General features: G+C 34.4%; 1 protein-coding gene and 1 pseudogene across 1 annotated transcript in view; both read right to left on the bottom strand.

The window, feature by feature from the left end:
* ATRNL1 (attractin like 1) overlaps window positions 1-12007 on the bottom strand; it is a 1148868-nt gene that overhangs the window by 173549 nt on the left and 963312 nt on the right. The window lies entirely within an intron of this gene.
* Window positions 4456-6776, bottom strand: LOC130455176 (D-aminoacyl-tRNA deacylase 1-like; annotated as a pseudogene).

Raw genomic sequence — 12007 nt, forward strand, 5'->3', positions numbered from 1 at the left:
TATTAAAATCCCCAAACAGTTTTAAAAGACATGTTAGCTATTTAAATCTTGGTCTTTATTCTACTGTCTCATAAGCAATTCCATGGACTTCCTAATTAATTGGATTTTCAGCACAAATACTTGAGAAGAGAATAATAGTCTTGTACCACAAGTTTAAAAGTCAACATAACACCCTGGATTTCTTGTTGCTCAAATTGAACCAGAGAATGAATATTAATGATTCATTCTGGAACTGACATCTCTCATCTCATATACAACACTATATTTCCCATCTTTTTTACTCACTGTCTCTCATCATGCCTAGCTAGAATGCACTCCTTCTTCACCTCTGCCTTTTAGAAACATTTGTTTACTTTAAAACCATGCTCAAGAGTCATTCTTTCCATAAAGCCTTTCCTCATTCTCCCATTTGCTAGTGCTACCTCCCTCTATTAAATATCTTGGATAATTTTTTTGTTTCTATTTTGTGTGTAGATGTTTTCTTCTCTGATTGAATGTTAGTTCTTTGAGTCTAGGGGCAATTTCACTTTTGTTTTTGCATTGCTAACCTAACACAGAGGCAGGCAAAAATTGGTGATTAATAAATGCTTGTTAATTTATTAACTGGTTATTAATTAAAACCCATTTCTGTTTCCATTATTTCTAGTACCAATTTTGAAAAAAATTTCCAGACAAAGGAAAATAAATACTAAAGGAAATATGAACTATTTTTTTAGCAGCTAAAAATGGAGTATGTATATTTTCCCACCTCTCTTCCCTGGACCAAGCATCCAGGAAATTGATTTTCTTACAAACTGTCAAGCTCCTTGTTGGGCTGGTGAATGAAGTTACTCTTAAATGAAGTATTAAAGGTTCTATCCAATATTACAACAACAGAGTAAGAGCAAAGATTAGAAAAACTGCTATCCAATGAAAGGTATCTGTCTTATGGGTCAGAGGGCTTCATTTTTCTTGTTCTACTATTCATATATAGAATATTGATACTCATGACTTGCTGCTCTGGTTTGGCCATCTATTTTGGCAGTAGGGATGCTGAAAACATAAAGGATTTGTCACTCATGACAGATATTTTATGATTAGATTAAAAATGGTAATTCTCTAGTTCCTCTTCACAAATAAGGAATACGTTTGTCCTTTTGAATTTAATGGTAAAGTTATTTTCAGATATTTACACTGAGAATTTCAATGAGCAAAAAGTACCATAAAATTGTTTAGAAGATAACATGGTAGAGAATCAGATATAAATATGACTTTCAAAAGGCTTCTAGCAATGTTTGAGGACTCCAAACACCTGTAGCCTCCACATTCATTTGTTCAGTCTTTATGCTTTCTTATCTGTCTATTCAATATAGTCCTCCCCATCCCTCACCTAATTTGAATGCTGGAAAACAATAAAGACATACCAGAAAATTTGACAAAGATTGCATAATCACTGGTGCATTTTATGGTCCAACCTTGAGGATAAAATTGAGCATGAAGCAAGGAGGCATGTATATTTCACCAAGTTCATATCTTCATTCTTTTCTCACTGACCTTGTTACAAAATATGTCTCTTGTCCCTTTCTCCCCCATCAGTTCAAGTTTACAAATATGATGATGGGTTTGAACCATATTGTTGAGTTATTATTATTATTACACAGTTAAATACTCAGTGATATTTTTTCCTTATCTTCCTTGACTCCTCAAAACACAAGTAGGATAATAGATTTAGAACTGGAAATGGAACACTGGAGGCCTATATAGTTCAACCCTCTTATTTTAAAGATGAGGAGACTGAAGTCTATGTAAGTTAAGTTATTTAACCAAGGTCACAAAAGTAGAAATGACAGAGTGAATATTTGAACTTGGGTCTTCTCACTCCAAATCCAGAGTTATTTTGATTGTCACACATTCTTCTTATGAATTAGTATCAATAATTTTGAAATTTCTAAAACTACTTCTCTCTTCTCTTCCACATTTAAAAAAATTTCATTTGATAAACTACATGAAAAAATTCTCTAAATCATTATTGTTTAGAGGAATTCAAATTAAAACAACTTCCAGATATCATTTCATGCCTATTAGATTGGCTAAAATGATAAAAGGACAAAATGACAAATATTGGAGGGGATGTGAACAAATGGAGACACTAATATGCTGTTGGTGGAACTGTGAACTGATCTAAAATTTTGAATAGCAATCTGGAATTATGCTCAAAGAGTAATATACCTTTTAACTTGGCATTACCACTATTTGGTTTATTTCCTAAAATGATCAAGGAAAAAAGGAAAAGAATTTTTATGTTCTAAAATATTTCTAGGAACTCTCTTTGCATTGGCAAAAACATGGAAATTCAAGAGATGTCTATCAGTTAGGGAATGACTAAACAAGTTGTGGTATATGATCGTGATTTTGTACTATAATAAATGATTAACAAGTTAATTTTGAAAAAAAGGGTAAGACCTACATGAAACTATGAAGAGTGAAATGAGCAGAAACAAGAGCACATGATATATAGCAATAGAAATATTATTTGAAGAATGACTTGTGTATGTTCATCTCCAGAGAAAGAACTAATGGAAATAAATAAGACATAGTTTTATGTATTCACATATCTTTTTGTCAAACAATGCCTTCTTTAATGTGGGAAGGGGAGGAAAGAAGGGAGTTAACTTGGCATTTTTATGTAAGAAACAAATACATTTTTAAAATTTGTATTAGAGTCCTGGAAAATATATTTTTAGAGTAAAAGTGTGATCTATAGGCACTCACACACACATTACATGCACCCCTCCTTCCACTGAACATACACTCTAAAGTACCTGACCACTACTATGGCCAATTCAATTTCCTACTACTTGGATCATTCATAGGGAACCAGAGACACAAAGAAATGGCAGCATGATGTAGTCAGACCAAAACCAAATTGCAGATTGTGGGAAAAATAAACAAACTGAAACTGGCAGCTCATGTTGTGTGACCACAGAAACAAAGAATTTGAGTTACTTGGCAGGTATGGCTGAACATGTAGTTATTCAATTCTTCACTCAGTGACAGTGATTATCAGGATGTTTCTCATTTTCCAGTAACATTTCAGAAGAGGATAAGAAAGGTTTCTTTATACTTTGAGTCCTGATTGTTTTGGTTGATCCCCAATATACTAACATTTGGAATCAATATCTGTACAATGCTCATACGGAAAATAAATTATTCCAATCTGCATGACTACAGGGGTCTTTGCCACCTTTACTCTCTTTTCTATTTCTTTTCCCTTGATTTCTCAGAAAAAGAAGGCAGGAAAATTTCTAGAAGGTAAAATATGCACCATTCAAGAGATATACTCCTTCCTGAAACACTTATGTCTAGACGGTATTACTGCAGACTCAGCTTTGTCTTATTCTATCTTTCTACTTCATTTAGTTGGCACAAACAAGTTTTGGTTTCCTCAAGTCTCTGTTGTGAAGGAAAATAAGACAGCTTGTCCAAAGAAGACAAAGTAGCTCAAAGACAACCCAATGACACTTTTTGAAAACGGAATTCATGTTTTAGGATTTGATTAGCAAGCTTTTATGGTCATGTTGTACATTATGCAGAAAATACTGTTTATAAAATTCATATTATAACAGAACTTCATTGCATCCTTAGCAACTCATTGGACATTGGAGTCCATGGTGGTGGCATAAAATACAATGGCTTAATTATGGGCTTAAAATCTCAATTGAGATAATATAACTATATTTTTCTATATTTTAGATATCACAAATTCAGAGTCTCTTTTAGTAGAATCTGTTGAATAACAAAGTGGTCTGTTTAGGTTTTTTGTTTACTTTTTTTAAAAAAGAAAGTTTAAAAGATCTACAAGGCTCACACAACAAATTGTCAATGATTATTCTTTTCATACTTTAACACTGACAGAAATGTTGCACACTATACCAGTATTGGGTAGAGCATGAATAGAATGTATACAACACCAACACAAACACAACAGAAGATACGAGTATCCAAGTCTCTTTCAAAATGCAAGCCAAAAAATAACTGAAACTAAGAAGTTTTAATCATGTGCTCTGTTGCTACATATGTATCAAAAATGCTTGCCTCTTATTTAGGAGCTAGGATAAACCAAATGCAGAATACACTGAAAAATGACATGACTTGGGGACAGCTGGGTAGCTCAGTGGATTGAGAACCAGCCCTAGAGATGGGAGGTCCTAGGTTCAAATCTGGCCTCAGACACTTCCCAGCTGTGTGACCCTGGGCAAGTCACTTGACCCCCATTGCCTAGCCCTTACCACTCTTCTGCCTTGGAGCCAATACACAGTATTGACTTCAAGACGGAAGGTAAGGGTTTAAAAAAAAATGACATGACTCACTTTTACTAGGAAGCCACAGTAACAACAGAAAATGGTAACATTCCTTTGGTTGATTTTTAACACAGAACAATGCAGATTTCTAATTTCTCTCTTGCTTTTTCCCCATTCCAAATCCTTTCATCCATACCTTTAAGGTGTAGGTATTTTTGTGAACTCTTTGAGTTCTAGGTCTGCCCAAAGGTGCTGCGCCCAAATCTGTTTTCTTCATCATGGTTCTCTTTCAGAGGATATGTCTCCTTCTGTCCCACTGCTAACACTAGAGTCATTCTTGTGAGAGACCTTGCTTTCTATACTTGACTCAGAAGGTTCCTTTTCTCTGGTTTTTTCTTTTCTCAGTTGCTGTTTTTCCAGCTTTGAAAGCTGCTTGAGATCTGCAGTGGCAGCCGCTGGGGACTTGAGCTCTATAGTCACAGGCCCATCATTCTGGATATGTACTTGCATGTAGGTTCCAAACTTGCCATCTTTAACCAGCTCTGGTTTATAAGCCTTTCTCATTGGTTCAAGGAAGTTCTTGTAGAAGGTATCCTATTGCTCCATAGACATGGCCATATGATAGTCTGGTTTGTTCTCTTTTAAAATACATTGAAGAGTATACTGGCTAATACACAACACTTCATACTGTTGGTCCATCACACTTTTTGACCAGCATTTTCCACTTTAATCTTCAAATACCCACAGATTTAAAATCTTTTGAACCATGTTTTCCAGGTCTTTCTGTGTATCTTTCATAGAAATACCCAGCAACACACAAATGCCCCGTCCAATGGAACTTATCTGCTCCTCTCCAACTGTGATGCTGGCCTGCGAGACGGGATGGACGATAGCCTTCATGGCGGCTCTGCCCCGCGTGGGGCTGGGGGTTGAGGTTTGGGGGTGGTGGAGGCCATAGCAGCAGTAGTGAAGGCCTGGCACTCTCTTTGCTCCCCACTCAACGGCTGCGCCTCTTCCCTCCTCCTTCGCTCTTGCGAATCCTCCCAACTCTCCCACGATGCGTGCCCTTGTCCAGAAAGAGTCTCTTTCTGATCTGTCTGAATTCTGGAGCTTTTAAATTGATTCACTGAGGGTGAGAACCCAGTTAGCTCTGAATGACTGAGCTACATACTGGGAATCCCATCCCATTCCTATTACTGCCGCCATAGAGACACAGTAGGGATATCATTGCACCACTAGCTTGTTAGAAGAATTTTCAATCTCTTCACATGTGGGAAGGTACACCTTCACTTCCCCAGTTTTGACAGATATTTCGAGAGGAATTCCTAATACGGGAGATATTCAATTACAACCTTAACAGAGGATGTGCTTCTGTTGTTATGAACCAGGATTACCTACAGACAGATGGGTGAGGAGAGATTCGCCTCTGGGCTATGGTTTAGCTTCCTCATGGTTGAGGTTCCTTCAAGTTTGAAAAGTAATGAGTATTTAGGGACAGATTGTTGCTATTTTTTAATATTAGATCTCTGCATGTAATTTAAATTGACATGAGTGTAATATAATCTATAGTGTACCTGATTGCTAAACTACTTGAAATGGAGAAGAGAACTATGAAATTCATCCAGACCTGGGTGCTCATTTAGAAGATACTTAGCAATATTCTTATTCTCCCAGGTCAGTTGTAAAGTCTTCCCTTTTGATTTAATCGAGTTCTACAGAGTAGTGATAATTGCAATCGTGAAATGGTTCTTTAAAAGAAAATCCAGGTCTGTCTTCTTTTCTATGTTATGTTGACAATTTTGAATTTGTACCACAAGTATGACCTAAAACAAATCTCTTTGGAAATGAAATATAATATTTTGGGAACATTTGAAAAATGAAAGACCTGGTTAGATTGCCTATTTGTGACTGAATCATAGTCATGATATTTGTCCAAATATGTCCAATATAATTGTATGCTAAACTGGATAAAACATTATTAACCAATTCACTAATTATGCTTTCATACATAACTTGTGAATTGAAGCATCTTTATTTTTTGTAGTCTGAACTTGAGAGTATTCAGGTACTTGATTAGATAGGGATGTGCTGTTCCAGGGAGTTGTATGGTGACCTAATTTATTCTTCTTATAGTGTATCATTTTCTCCTATTTTCCAGAAAGCAAACCGTCACTATATCTTCCTATAATCATATTTATGAAAATGGAATTCACAGTTATGGGTCAAATGAAAAAATTAATAACTGGTATTTCAAAAGGCTCTCCTTTTCAGAGAGCATTGCTTGTCAAAAGAATATTTTGGTATGTGCGTGCTGCTCTGAGAATGCCTGGGTAAAGTTAATTATGAGAGAGAGAGAGAAAGAGAGAAAGAGAGAGAGAGAGCAGAATATTCTTGAAATGATAAGATGTGAACTGTAGTTCTGCTTACTATACAAAGCCTATTTTAGTCAATATCTCCTACTGTAATTTGTCTTGTGGGGTTATATTTTGAACTATACATTATGTTGTCTGTTTATATTTACATCTGCTAAATGGGTACCATTTTGTGTTACTCACATTGGGGAAATGTGGCTGGAAATCTTGGTATACAATTGTGAAATTATTATTATTTTTATGTTATAAGCTAAAGTAAGGAAGAAGGGACTTAGAATTAAGTGTGAAAATATTACTTTTTACTTTGAATTATAGAATTTCTGACTGATTTTCTAGCATGAAAATATTAGTTTTAGTAAAGGAAAAACAGCATTTCATTTATCCTATCATATATTTATTCTTTCATTCTTTCTTCATAGACAGACAACTTCTAGAAGATTATATGCATATATGTGTATATATGTGTGTGTATATGTATATATATATATATACATATATATAAATATATATAATAGAGGAAGAATAAGGAAACATTACTACCTAAAGGAATAAGGGAAAATGCCTTCAAAGAGATGCACATGAACTGAACCTAAAAGAAACAAGAGATTCTAAAAAGGCAGAGGAGAGGAGGGAATATACTCTTGTCAAAGGCACAGATAGTAGATGTGAGTACTGACCTGGGAGAATACTGAGTAGGCCAGTTTGGCTAGAAGTAGAGATTATCAAGGAAAACGATAACCAATAAGTTTAGGAATGGCATCTTAGAGCCAAACTATGAAGGTTTAAATGCTAAGCAAAGAAGTCTTTGTTTTATCTTAGAGTCAAGAGGGAGCCATTGAATTTTCTTGAGTAGGGTAGTAATATGGTCAGAATCTGCTTTAAAAAGATTATTCTGACCCAGTGGAATTTCTCATTGGCTTCGGGAGGGGGGAGGAAAAGAATATGAATCATAATCATGGAAAAATATTCCAAATTATTTAATTAATTAAATAATTGAAAAGATTATTCCAGTAGCCTGTGGAGGATGAATTAAAAAGAGGGAAAACTAGATAATTTGCTAGTGTGAAGGTAGATACATAATGACAACCTTTTCCTCTCTATCCTGATTCAACCAAGTTTTATTAAGCCATACTATATGCATGGATCTGTGACTTTCTGTCCCAGTTATTAAATGTTATTTTCCCAGGCAACCTTGTTTGGATCTTACTTATTGGATCTCCAAAGTCCCATGAAGGGTTTTACTCTTCCTCAGCCCAGACTTAGAATATCCTTTGCAACTTAGACTAAGAAGTCTGGGAACCAAGGCCCAAGAATCCTCTTTCTGAAATGAAGTATCATTTTCAAAAACTTTTCTTTAAAATATATAGCACACTTCTAATGGAGCTAACAAAACCTGCTGCTCTATGAATGTAGCTCATTGCTTCATATTTCTGACTTACTTGTAAAGTGAGGCAACTAATGTTGCCAAACCTTGGGAAAAACCCAATGAAAAAACAACCTTGGGATTATTCCACTGAAATTTTCATCTGTCTTCTGAAGACTGGCCTCTTTTAGCTGCAGAACCATGTAATTAAGTAACATCACATTTATCAATTGATTGAAATATTGAACAGACCACATATGATGCCTCAAAATAAACTAACTAATATTCTGTTTGTGATCAAATTAGTCATTCCTTTTAATATAGTCTTGTTCTACCTATAAAAATTCCCATAAAAATTAAGAAGCTTCAACATAAAAAAGCAGCATTGCTTAATTCATTCCAATGAATAATTTTGGCAACTTGCAACTGTAACATATATTTATTCTTACTGCCCAGCCCCCTCCCTTTCCCATTTTATTCATTTCCTCAAGGAAATTGCAAGTTAATAGAAAAAGCAGCACTGGAACTGCCTCACATCCTATAGTTATTAATTAAGCAAAGTCTGGTTCAGTAACTCTGGATACTAAAAATATAGAGTTAAACAAAGCCGAGTGGTTTTTGAAATGAAATTTCAACTTCAATAGTCATTCTACAAAATTTATGCATTAAAATTGGTATCCCAGTTTAGAGAAATTCTCCATGAATTTCTCTGAAAAAAAGAAACTTAATGTCCAACCATTTCTGAGTAAGATCTCTTAAGTGGAAGGACTCATAGAAGCACCAAAATAAATTACATTTGAGTTTAAATAAGTTTCTTTTAAAGGCTGTTAGTCACATCATTCGGCTATATTCCCAGATACAGGTTATTAACCCACAATCAATAAAGCAAGAAACTGTATAAACTCTCTTATTAATTTTATATAATGGTTAGTAAACTTTAAAATACTGTACTATAAAACTTTAAAATGTTTCTGATAGCTTTAGATCATCCTACATAATTTATTATTTTCTGTGGCAAAGAGGTACATGTGAGAAAAATGCACATTGTTTCTGGATAGAAAAAAAATCCATTCATTTAAAAATTTTTTCTTAAACTACATGTAGTTATTATAAAGGTGGTTTTTAAAAGTTTGTTCTTTTTAATGGTTGTGAAAGATCTGGTCTAAATCTATATATGCTTCCTAGATTATGGAATCCAGGTAAGTGCCTAGTTATCTAAGTAGTAGAAAGAACACCCTATGACATTTATGTGGTTGTCATGACTTAAATAAGTTGGTCTTTTCTTCTGCCATAGAATTTACAGTTCTAGATTCAGAGCCTTGTAAATAATGATCATCTAAATGCTTTTTTAAATTGAATTGAGACTTATCTATAACTTCTAGAATACTATAGCTATTTGATCAATATGAATAAATGGAAAATGTTTAAGGGGAAGGAATACTTTAACACCAAAATTAAAAATAAAAACATCATTATAAGTTACAACCCACTAATCACTGGAAAGTTCTGGTTTATTTTTGATTCCTTTTATCATTGTTTCACAGTTAGGTTCTGTCCCTTTTCCTTCTCAACAATCCTCCTTTCCCTTGCTCTATCTCTTTCTCAATATCTATATCTATCTATCTATCTATCTATCTATCTATCTATCTATCAATCAAGAGAGAGATGTCAATTTTGTATTAATGGGGGAGTGACAAGCATTTATTAAATGCCTACTTTGTGCCAGGAACTCTGCTAAGTATTTTACAAATATCTCATTTATGAATCTACATAAGTAATCCAATTCACATAAAAATGTTAGAAACTGAAGGAAAAAAAGGTAAAATTTCCATTTGGTCTTTGGATCTAGTTCTCAATAGCTGATTGTCCCTAAGTGATCCACTGATCATTGATATTATAATGTTTCTCAATCAGGAAAATTAATTCTAGAATAATCTACACATCTATATCTATATAGTCATAATTATGTGAATACAACAAGATTAAACAAATAAGAGAAACATAGGATTGAAAGAATCCTCATTATATAAAAGGTAAGAGGAAAATTAGAGAATCACATCAAATCAGTAATAGAGTATCTCAAAAGAAACAGTTTGGATAATAAGAGATCAAGACTCTCTTAAAAAAAAAAGAAAAAGAATCTCCTCTTCTTGGGTTTCCAAAGTTTTCTTCTGTTTCTGGGATAGGCCAATGGACTAATAGAACTGTTGACAGTAAGCCCCACCTGCTGGCTGAATGTTAAAGTCTTACTTAGATATACCTGATTTCGCATTTAATGTGGACCTTTGAAGTGGCATAAAATGGGTTATTTGTAAATTAAAGTATATATTCCCATTGTCCACATGATAATTTAGTGAATGTATTCCCATTCAATAAAATAGACTCTAATATTGAATAAAAGTCATTAACAAAGTAGTTCAAGGGTTGGTGTAGTTTGGCATTGCCAAAGGACTATGTAAACTTTTGCAACTTGTTGGTCACATTGACAATGAATTCAGTTGAACTTGTATATTTATTCAAAATTCCATATATATATATAATGCACCAACGAATGAATTTCTTGAGAACTAGCAATGACTCCACAGGAAGTAAATGCTTGAGCAAGTATTCTATGCAATTATTGTAAGTATGCAAGTGATTTCCCTGCTTGGTAAAACTCAAATAAAATCTCCACCCCCCCCACCCCATCTGTTCAGGTAATGTTGGAATTTGAACTCAGGTTCTTTAATTACAAGACTTATGCTCTTTAAAGTAACATGGCAGAGGGAGAGGTGGAATCCCAGAGCAAATACTTTAAAACAGCAAATGCTCCAAGTAAAGCATTTAAAATTATGAGTAAAGTGAAAGACATCCTAAAAAGGCACAGCCTTCTGGAAAAACAACAGATTACTGTATATTATTCCAATCCTTCAGATTCAATCAGCAAAACCCATTACTAATGTTATAACTGGTTATTGTGGCTTCTTTGCCACAGTATTTCTTCTTTGCAGTGCCACCATCCAACTCCCACCCCAAACCTAACCCCTTAACAAAGGGAGAGTTGGAAACTTAACTAGCCCTATCAAATGAGAAAGTAGGAATCTTTGTAGGAGAGACCCAGAAGGACATGTCTAGTAAAAGGGGAAGGAGATTCTGAAGCAGAATTATAAATCCAGCCAGAATAAACATTTATAAGAGCTTTTGCATGGCAGGAATCCATATGGGTTCCTCCTACATTTTAGTGGGAGGAGGGTGTTGAAGTTGCTCAGCCACATTTGATAAAACAAAAGAAAATTGGTGGAAATAAATAGAGGAGGGGCCCTAAGTGGAGGAGAAGAGGAGGTTGGTGGCATAAAAAGACCACAAGAGAAAGGGAGCTCAATTTAAATGCAGTCTTTCAGATAAACAATAACTAAATGTATAAAGGAAGAGAAATTAGAGATAGACCTAGAAAAAACCTAACATAATAAATAAATATCAACACAATTCAAAACTTCACATGAGATCAAGTAAGGCAAAACATTCTACTGGAACTCCAGAAATAATAGCACATCATCAAGAAACTCCAAAATGGTTCATAAAATAACTAAAAAATTAAAAGAAAGTTGGGAATATGGGCAAAAATACAGTAACCCCACTTCATGCCTTCCTTTGATTCCTCACCAAACTGGAAAGATCTTTCTTTGAGTATTACATCACATTTCATTTTGGATTTCTCTTATGCAATGTTCACATTATATCTTTTTGTCAAATTCTAGTTATTTAGGTACATATCTATCTTTCCTACTAGATTTTAAACTCCATGGTGACAGGGAAACTCAGTCATAGGATCATAATTTAGAGTGGAAAGGAATTATAGAGGTCATGCAGTCCAACTTCCTCATTTTATAGATGAGAAAGCTGAGTTTCAGGGAGATTAAATGGTTTGCCCAAGATCACTCAAAGTATAAATAACAGATTGAGGATTAAACACAGATAATCCTGAGCAGTCTAAATCCAGTGTCCATTCTTCA

The sequence above is a fragment of the Monodelphis domestica genome, chromosome 1 (genome assembly GCF_027887165.1).
Source record: "Monodelphis domestica isolate mMonDom1 chromosome 1, mMonDom1.pri, whole genome shotgun sequence".
In the NCBI taxonomy this organism is placed as follows: Eukaryota; Metazoa; Chordata; class Mammalia; order Didelphimorphia; family Didelphidae; genus Monodelphis; species Monodelphis domestica.